At 36.3% G+C, this 10510-nt stretch overlaps 1 protein-coding gene across 1 annotated transcript in view; it reads left to right on the forward strand.

Annotated features, from left to right (window-relative positions):
• The window catches only part of LOC111772165 (ral guanine nucleotide dissociation stimulator-like), a 58852-nt gene extending 49220 nt beyond the window's left edge, over positions 1-9632 (forward strand). Inside the window, exons 18-19 of the mRNA XM_070243184.1 lie at positions 4690-4773; positions 9371-9632. The gene's annotated coding sequence lies outside the window, so the exon portion shown is untranslated. The remainder of the gene's footprint in view (positions 1-4689; positions 4774-9370) is intronic.
• Positions 9633-10510: the final 878 nt, after the last annotated feature.

Here is a 10510-nt window from a genome sequence, read left to right on the forward strand (position 1 = left end):
CTCTAAGTTCTTGGCTCTGCCCTTTGCCATTAGAAATATTCCAAAGTTGCAGCTGCATAGCTTTCTCAGTCTGGGTCACGGTTGTGGGAAGTTAAGGGCGTAGAGACCACTCTTTGTTTTAAACTCTCTCTGTCCCTTTCAGTTCAAGTGGATTAATCTTTTGAAAAGTTGTGAGTTTCTTTTCTGCAATTTATATTCAATTCAATGAGACGAAGTGTGAGACAAGCCCAGATTTCTTTCTAAGGAAGGCCCTTCTCTACCCTACATCATGTTTTAGGCTGCCATTGGACAACACTCTTCTGCTGCTCAGAAGCTCTTCATCTAGCTGCACGGGTCAGTGAGACAGGGCCATAAATCTTTCTGAGGTCTTAGCAAAGGGTCTTACAAGATCCACCATTGACATTTTTGACTCAGAGACCACTTTACTGGATTTAAAGTCCCACTGAATTGAATCTTTTACCTGAAGCCTTTTATTACTTTGGTAACTTATTGTTGTTTAAAGACTTGGAATGAGAAAGTTTTATTTTCAAACACAGTCCTGCTCTTTTATTTTTCCTTTAAATTCCACCTGAAGACTGAGAGTTCATTTTGGCTCTTCTCAAAGCTTTGTACTTTTTCATAAGAAGCTCAGAGAAGTCAGCTAGTAGCTGCAGCATTCTTCCTGGAAACCTTGTAGGCCATATCTGTGAGTTAATTAGATACCATTTCTATTTTCCAGAACATCTCAAGCAACAGTACTGGCAAATGTTATTTCACTTTCCTCTTATATTCAATAGCAAGATCACTGTCCTTCCAGCTTTCACCAATAGTGTCCTTGGGAGCTTTCCCCACCACTCCATTTCAAAGCTAATTCCACAAGTTTTAGATTTTTGTTCCAGTAGAACACCATCTCAAGAACTAGTGATACCAGTAGCACCACGTATACTATTTATAAAATAATGTCACATATCTTTCCTTATAATTAAGCTTTTTTTATTTTGGAATACTTCAAGAATTACAGAAAAGTTGCAAGATAGTTCAGGGAGTTCCCAAATACTCCATACTCAATTTCTTCCACTGTTAACGTCTTACAGTGCCATGGAACAATTGCAAAAACAAAGAAACTGGCATCGGTACATTAGTATTAACTAACTCTAGACTTTATTTGGATGTCACTAGTTTTCCCATTAATTTTCTCTTTTTGTTCCAGATTCAAATGTAGGGTACCACATTATAGTTAGTTCTCAGTATCTTCCCAGTCTGTGAAAGTTTCTTAGTCTTTCCTAATCTTCTGTGACTTTGACAGTGTTTAGAAACATTGACCAATTATGGAGAATGTACCCAACTGGGGATTGTCTGATTTTTTCTTTTTTTTTTTTTACGGTTAGACTAGTATATGGTTTTTGGAAAAAATAACACACAGTACTCTTCTCGTTACATCATATTGGGTGCTACATGATATCAACAAGATTTCATTGGGGATTTTAACCTTCATCACTTGGTTAAGGTAGTGTTTGCCAAATTCATCCATGCAAAACTTACTAATCGACCTTTCTATGGTATATTCTTTGGAAGCAAGTCACTACGTGTAGCCCTCCCTCAAGCAGGGCCTAGAAGGTGATTAACTTGTACCTCCTGAAAGAGGAGATGTATCCATATATTAATGTGGTTCTTCTGTCAGGAAGATTTGCTGCTTCTCCTCATGTATTTATTTATTTAATCATTTATTTATGTTAGTATGGACTCATGAATATGTATTTTCTATTTTTGGTTATAATCCAATACTGCATTATTTATTCATTCCTCAAATTGACCCAGCTTTGTTTACCGGGTGCTCTTTCAGGTTGGCTAATGTGTTCTTTTAACGTACCCTATTCTTCTGAATTTTTTAATAAACTTATTAAAATTTTAGGATAGATGTAGGTTTACAGAAAATTTGTCAACATAGTGTAGAGAACTCACATACACCCCACATCTAGTTTTCCTATTATTTATACCTTACATTAGCATGGTATATATGTCACAATTAATAAACCAATAGTGGTATATAATTAACCAAAGTCCACACTTTATTCATATTCCCTTAGTTTTTCTCTAATGTCCTTTTTCTGTTACAAGATTCCACCCATTTAGTTGTCATATCGCTGTAGTCACATCACATTTAGTTGCAGACTGTGACAGTTTACAGAATATCCTTGAGAGTTTTGAGTAATACTGGTCAGATATTTTGAAAAATATCTCCTAGAATTTTTCTGATATAATTCTCATCTTTTGACTAAGGTAATAGGGTAATGGGTTTTGGGGAGGCCAACCACAGAGGTAAATTGCCATTCTCTTCATATCATATCAAAAGTATGTCTTACGACTATTGATCTTAACCTTGAACACTTGACTAAGAGAGTGTTGGTTAGGTTTCTATACTGTAAAGTTACTGTTTTCCCCCTTTTCTGTACTGTACTCTTTGAAGTAAGTCACTGTAATCAGCCCACCCTGAAGGAGCGGAGAGTTATGCCCTCCTTCCTGGAGGAGGAAGTATTTATAGAAATTATTTGGATTCCTCTCCAATGGGGATCTATCTATTCTCTCCCACTAATTTATTTATTCAATCATTTATTTGTATCACTATGCACCAATGGATATTTATTTTGTACTTTAGATTATAATGCAATAATGCATTATTTATGTGGTTGTTCAAATTGTGCCAATTTGTTATTTCAGTTAACTCCTGTGTCCCTTTGACATATTCCTTCATTTTGTTGTTTTGTGAGTTCTTCCATACTTTCTGGCACTGTAAGATGTTCCAGACTCTCGTCACTTTTGTTTATGAAAAGTCAAGTCTGATTTAAGACTTTGATCTCAAATTCAATTTACATTTCATATCTTTCCCAGTCTCAGATGCAGACTTAAAACATACTTCTAGTTAAATGGTGATAGTGATTTGGGAGATAAAAGGCAAAACCTGATTTTGTGACACTTTTTAGTCCCATCCTCCTTAAGGTCAATCTCCTTTGGTGCTGGAGGTAAAGAGCGGGAGGAAACATGAACATCTCATGGAAACTGCCATTGAACATGGCAGAGTAATATCCCTGTTCCAATTTAGGCCAGATGGCCATCTTATATTTGCTGCTGGTGTTCTATACTGTTTGGGGAATGTAAACACTTCACAGTAGCCACAGACACAGATACTAGTGAAATCCACTTTTACAATCTCCAATTAAATTACAATGGAGTGGGCCCTTTGGTTTTATTCTTGTTTGTATGACAATAGTTACATCTCTCACCTTTAGCAATCTTCTAGTACATTGAGATTTTTAAACATCTTATATTTCATATATTGGAACTCAACATCACATTACCATGTAAAATACTCTCTTATACATATTTGCATGTAGCTCCATAACAATATGCAACAATCGAAACAACTCTCAGAACTTGTAACCAAAGAAGTGTATATACTGAAAATTAAGCAACATTATCATCCTTTCTTCATTAAGTTTCACTAATATAGAGAATCTGAGGCTTCTTTCACGGCTATAAGTTAAGGACGAATTCCTCATCCTACATATTGATAAAACAATTGATGAGAAATATTTTACACTGTCATAGAGTAAGAATAGAAGTCACAGTAACAGGCATAACAACTATGTATAAATAATTATGTCATTATGTCAAAATATAGGAAATATTTATATCAAAGTTGTGATGAAACAGAATTTGGTTCAACTTAGTTAAAAATGTAAATATTAACTATATTCCAATAGCATGTTATTACTTGGAATCTCATCATAAAGAAAATATATCTTACAGTCTAGGAATTCCATCCAGTAGAAGCACCAAAGATGATGATAAATATATACAATTCTGATTAAAATTTATGTAAGTGAGATGAAATAGTAAGATTTGTAATTTGTGAAAATGACCCATATTTCTAAGCATTCTCACCCATTCCAATGACAGGAATGTCAGAATGCCTTGTGAAGGGCCTGGAAAAGAGGAGAGGAGGGAAGGGAGATTGGCCACAAAGGATTTGACTGTTTCTCTTTCCCACACTCACTGTAGCACCTTTTTAAAAAACACAGATTGTTTAGATGTTCAGTACACTTGAAATATTTATGTGGGCTAGGGACAATTTGAATTCTAGTTTGGAAGGCATTTGAGTGTGGAACCTTGGAGTAAAGCAAGTGATAATTAGTGAAGAGAAGAAAGAGGTGGACATTTTCAGCAGAGCATGCGGCATATGAACAGATCTTGAGTCAGGGAATGTGGAACGTCAGAGACATAGCTAACACATACACCTCCTTCATGGCTGTCTTTCTGCTTCAGCCTCACCCTGGCAGGCACTTGTAATATAAAATAGGAGAAATATTATTAATAAAGAGAATTCTTTACCATATGGATGTACTTTGAAGAAGAATATAAAAATACCTAGTGCCTTCCTAAAATTAAGCAAGAAAATTTTGTTTTCTTTGTATGCTTGTTATAGTTCTCAGAGAAGGAGATGTTGGCAGGGTGGTGACAGGAGGAAGAATGAGAGAAGTACAAAAATGTAAGGAGCAAGCAGGGTCAGGGCACTACTTACCACTCCTTGTTAAGTAAAAACTGAACAGTAATTGAAGAAAATAGTAATAGCAGGGGCAGTAGTAGCAGTATAAGTAATGATAAGAAAAACAGAAATAACAATGACTTCTTTTCATTATTTATATGTTTTAGATGTTTTCAATAGACGACCTCACTCTAATAAACTCTATTGAACACCACTCTATTGAACACCACCAACCCTATCAACACGCTGAGGTGGGTGATAATAGTGTCTACGTTTTACTGTAAATTTAGGTTTAGAGAAGTTATTGTCTTACTTAATGTTAAACACCTAACAAACGGTGGAAATGAAAAAAGAACCAAGGGACTGAGTAAATGGTTGGAACCGTCCTCACTGCGACCTGCATTACTATTACTATTAAGATTTTCTTTCTTTAATTGGTCTGCTCTATTTTTCTGGTAATGGACTCCAGGTCTCCAACTTCTCTCCCCTCCTTCTCTCTTAATTCCATCCAATCAGGCTCTTGACCTCTCATCACTCCAACGAATCTGATTTCATCAATGTCACTCATGATATACAGCTTCTTAAACTTAGTGATCTATTTGCATCCTGGTTTTATTTGATTTATTAGAAGCATCTGACACAACTCCTTTCTCCTTCTTCTACTTTTTTCACTTGACTTTCAGGACTGAATACTCGGTGGGATTTTCTCCCCTATCGTTAGAGTTGCTTCTCGGTTTCTGTGGCTGCATCCTCTTCTCTTGGGCTTTTAAACTTGCAGAGGCCTTAAGCCTAGTCCTTGCTGATCTCATTCATCCTCATGGCTTAAATACTACCTGTGTACTCACAGCTGTCAAATGTGTATCTCTAATCCACAATTCTTTTGTGAATTGCCATACTTAGGTTCTCGTACTTAAAACGTATATTCCTCACCACCTGGTTGTCTCTTAGAGATCTTAAATTTAATATGTCCAAGTATAAACTCAGGATCATCTCACAAAAATCTTATCTATCTGCAGCCTTAACTATTTCAGTTGATGGAAAATTCTTCCTTCTAGTTTCTCTGGCCAAAAAAAATCTTTGTTTTACCCTAGAATCCTTTATTTATTTTTAAAACACTACATCTAAACCATCATAAAATCACGCCAGCTCTACCTTAAAATATATTGAACTCCAACCACTTCTTCCCATTTCTACTTCTCCCGCTCTAGCCTGAGCCACCATCACCTCTCGCCTGGATTTCCATAAGAGCCTTCTACGAGTTCTTCCTAATGCCCAAGAGCTTAGACCCTGAAACACAGCTGCCAAAGTGAATCTTTTAGAACATAAATCAGATTACACCACTCTTTTGCTTAAAACTCTGTATGGCTACTCTATATTCAGCATAAAAGCCAAGATATCTGCAATGCTTATCAGTAGAGTGATCACATAACTTATGATCCAACCTAGATTAGAGAGTGAAAGAAGGACTTATAGCAATTATGACAGAAGAGTAGACATAAAAATAAGTTGGCCAGGACAAGTGGGATGTTTCCTCACCCTACTACTGAAGTGCATGATGATTTGCCCCCATTGCCTATCTGATCTCTTCTGCCATCACTCTTCTTTGTGTTGATTCTGTTTTCATTACTCGCACTTCCTTTCTGTTCCTCAAACACACCACGCAGCCAGGCACACATCTACTTCAGGACTGGTGCTCCCACCCTGTTCTCTCCGCCTAGAATATTATCTTGAGAATTCACTAGGATTACTGGGTCCTACCCTGACCCTCTATTTAATACTGAAATCTAAATCCTCATCAACATTTCTGTAATGCTGTGAATCTTATACTGGAAAACTATGCACATAACAAAGTGCTGAGTATATTGTAAAAAATAAATGCTAGCTATTATCATCAGTAGCATCATTATAACTAGATATTCCTTTGGTAAATCAATAAATTTTGAAAAGCTTTAAAGAATGGCAGATACAAAGTATGGCAGCTACATTGGTATGTTTACCTAATTATTAATATGCTATTAATGCTCAGAATACCTAGAAATGGGTTTAGAGATGGATACAAGCCATTTGACTTTGAACAGTAAGATCTAGGTATACCACGTTAGAATCAGGATAGTGCTAACTCTGATATATATTCATATATGTGATTTGTAAAATATATATTTTTAAAAAAGTAAATACAGAGTTTTACAAGATATTTTCTTAAACAATCAAATATTCTGCACTACAGCCTTTAAAAATTTGCATAGCCTTTTCATGTCCTGAAAGAAAGAGTCATACAGGGTGGGTTTTATCAATCTGTATTCTTCAGAAGTATTCTAAACATACTCATCAATCCACCACAGACAACCTACTACCTAAACACCTTTCCCTTTTTTTTGTAATTTCAGATAAACTCAAGAACACTAAAATAATAACAATAACGTACCAATGAAAATACTAATAGTATCTTCCTCCAGGCAAATATTTTAAAAATAGGAATAAGCATTTTATAAAGTCTGTTCTTTTTAGAATTACAAATAAAATTTGTTTGAAAATACATATTTAGATAGATAGTTGTATATTTAATGTGCACAATGTATATTAATATTGAATGACTAATCTCCTGTCTGAGATTTCCATAAGTAAAGGGGAATGCTAGCTGTGTTAGGCAGGGTTCTCCAGGGAAACAGAACCAGCAGGATATAGAGATAGAGACAGAGGCAGAGACAGAGATAGAGGTGTACAGAAAGAGATTTATTATGAATGATTTGCTCATGTGATTATGGAGGCTGAGAAGTTCCATGATCTGTAGCCTGCAAATGGGAAGCCCAGGAAAACTGGTGGTGTAGTTCTAGTCCAAATTTGAAGAGCTGAGGAACTGGAGAGGCAATGATGTAAGTCCCAATCTTAGTCCAAAGGCTCAAAAACCAGGGGTGCTGAAATTCAAGAGCAGGAGAAGACAGATGTCCCACCTCAACAGAGAACAAATTTGCCCTCCGCTACCTTTTTGTTCTATTCAGGCCCCCAAGGTATACAATGATGCCTACCCACATTGGTGAGGATGATCTTTTTCACTCAGCCTACTGATTCAAATGCTAATATCTTCCAGAGACACCTTCATAGACACACCCACAAATAACGTTTTACCAGCTCCCTGGGCATCCCTTAGTCCAGTTGAGTTGTCACAAAAAATTAACCATCATTGCTGAGCAGTGATCTCTTTCTAAATTAGTGATTAGTTTATTCAGCAAACATCTGCACAAAACCTATAATATGAAAGCAATGTACTAATAAATTTATTCCTTTAGTTTACTAGATTTACAACATAATTTAAACCAGCTGGTTACCTTCTATCTTCTATTCATCAAAATCTAATCGTACCATGTAATATTTTTCCTCCATAAGGGGAATTACATTCTCGGATGCTTCACCAGATGATTTTTAAGGCACTTGAATCTACTTGTTGCCTAACATTCTACAGGGTTCAATCTGGACCATTCCTGGGAACTGCTCTACAAAGTCTTATAACTTTTCTGGGAAATTAAGCTATAGTGTCCTAACTAAGAAGATTATTTTGAGGACAAGAATAACATGGGCTTCTCCTTTTGCTTGTCTGAATACTACACATTATCACAAGGTTATGGGAATTGTTCAGTAAATAAATATCCACAATGTGAAAGTGATAAAGAAATGCAGATTTCAATTTCCATTATTCCTTTGAATATTAAATATCATCTCTGTCCGACTTCTTTCGAAAGAGGTCCTCGGAGTTATCAGAGGACATAGGTAAGTGTTTTTTCTCCTTTGAAGCGAGGTACCACGGTATAAGTGCAGCAATGTGTAATTCAAGATTAGGAAATTGGAGCTTAAATTTTGCCTTTAATGCTGTCTTATGCTGTAGTCTTAGACGAGTTAACTCAAAGTGGAGGTGAAAGGATAATGATTCCTTGAGAATTTTTGTGAAAATGAATTGAGATGGGATATCTAACCCTCAGATTACAGGGCAAATAGTTATTGCTGTTTACCCTCTGGGCACATTTTAACTTCATATAATTTTATGTCATTTTACAAGGAATTTACAAATATAATCATAAAGACTTACTGAAATCAACTTTATTAAATATTAATACATTTTAAATATAGTAAAACTATTTTAATCAGTAAATTTTTGTCCATAGACATCACTGGAGATGAAAGAATACTTTCATCTTTTAACAATGTGGGACTGTCCAGATTTTTATTTCAAACTGTTGCGTGAAGTACTTTCCTTTGAAGGACTAACTGGAGGAGAATACTGTATTTCCATTTTTTTTCTTGGAAATACATTGTTTAGGGATCAATTCTTAAGTTTGAGAAAATTTATTTAAAATATCGTCATCTGAAGACACATAGTCTGATTTCATTAATATGAAAATTTCATCGTACCGTTAGAGCCTAAGTGCTGCAATCTTTTCCTTTACATTCATTCATTCTTCTGATCGTATTCACCTTATGGCTATGGAATGTGAAATTTCTTCTCTTTGTCATCATGGTTGGAAAATAAAAACTTCTAATTCTCATATTGAGTGGATCTGAAAGCAAACTACAGAGATGCTGCCCCTAGTATTTTCTAACACTTTCTTAAAAGATGATGCAATAGTTGGATAACACAATAAAAACACAGAAAAATAACAATTTATTCCACTCTTGTGTCCTCCTCCTAAGTGATTTCACCACTCTTTTGTTTTCTTATTACTTATCTTTTTTCAGCTTAGTTGGAATAACTGATGAGTAATCATGAGTAATGATGGAAGAATTCTTAAGATGATGAATTAGAAAAATGTTTCAAATACAGAGAAAATAAAATCATGATCTCATAATTCATTTTAGATTCTTTACAGAATCCAATGGACCAAAATGATAATCGCAAGGGAGTATGAATTATATTCTACGAAAAAAGGTAAAGGCTATTTTTGTTCTTTGGAAGGACTCAAAGAATAAAACTCATGAAATATGGATCCTTGAAAACAGAGTTCAAAAGAGAAACTGAAAAGCTAAAATCGATCCAGTGATCCTAATGTTTACCAAGGGTTAATCAACTTGGCACACCATATATGTTCAATAAAAATCAGCCTTATTTTCTTTTTCTAAACGACGTCTTGATTTCTTGAACCCTGAAGAAAGAAGGGTTTGGGTTTTGGAAGATAGTAGAAAGAAGAAAGCAATAGAGGCAATATGTGCATCTATATATTTAAACAGTGTAAACTGTAAAATAGTAAATAGTATTTAATATGCGCACATACATACATATATGCATGCATACAGTATATATGAATTTACATATACACACATACAAACACACACCATCTCCACTCTTTAAACTGATGCCACAAAATGCGCATTTTCATAAATACCGTTTTAAGATATTAGAGTGGTTTGGCTATAATATCGGCTACTTCACTAGAATTTATTTAAGATTGTCATAAATTAAACCAAAAAAAAATATCAAGAGTAGGATCTCTTATTTGGGGGGAACGTAATGCATTAGGGTGAGGCATACTAGTTTTGAAATATATTAGTCTTGGAGAATTGAAGCAACTCACTAAGGTGAATTCACTGAAATAAACTGGATTATTGGAAGAGGAAATCACCATGTGAACACTAGCTGAAATCTGAAAACTGGGTAAAAGTGGCAGAACGCCGGGCTGCTCAGCCCTGGGGCCAACCCCCCCAGTCAGGCGGCCGACCGCCAAAATGCATAAAAGTGGCAGCCCACCGTCAGCCCTGGGGGCCCTCCCCACCCACTCAGGCGGCCGACCGCCAGAGTGGGTCAAAGTGGCACCCCGCCGCGATGCACAGCCCTGGGCGCCCCCCCACCCCCCATTCAGGCGGCCAACGGCCGCAGTGGGAAAAAGTGGCAGCCCGCCGCGCTGCTCTGCCCTGGGGGCCCTCCCCAGCCACTCAGGCGGCCGACCGCCAGAGTGGGTCAAAGTGGCAGCCTGCTGCGCTGCTCAGCCTTGGGGGCCCCAC

The sequence above is a fragment of the Equus caballus genome, chromosome 19, assembly GCF_041296265.1.
Source record: "Equus caballus isolate H_3958 breed thoroughbred chromosome 19, TB-T2T, whole genome shotgun sequence".
In the NCBI taxonomy this organism is placed as follows: Eukaryota; Metazoa; Chordata; class Mammalia; order Perissodactyla; family Equidae; genus Equus; species Equus caballus.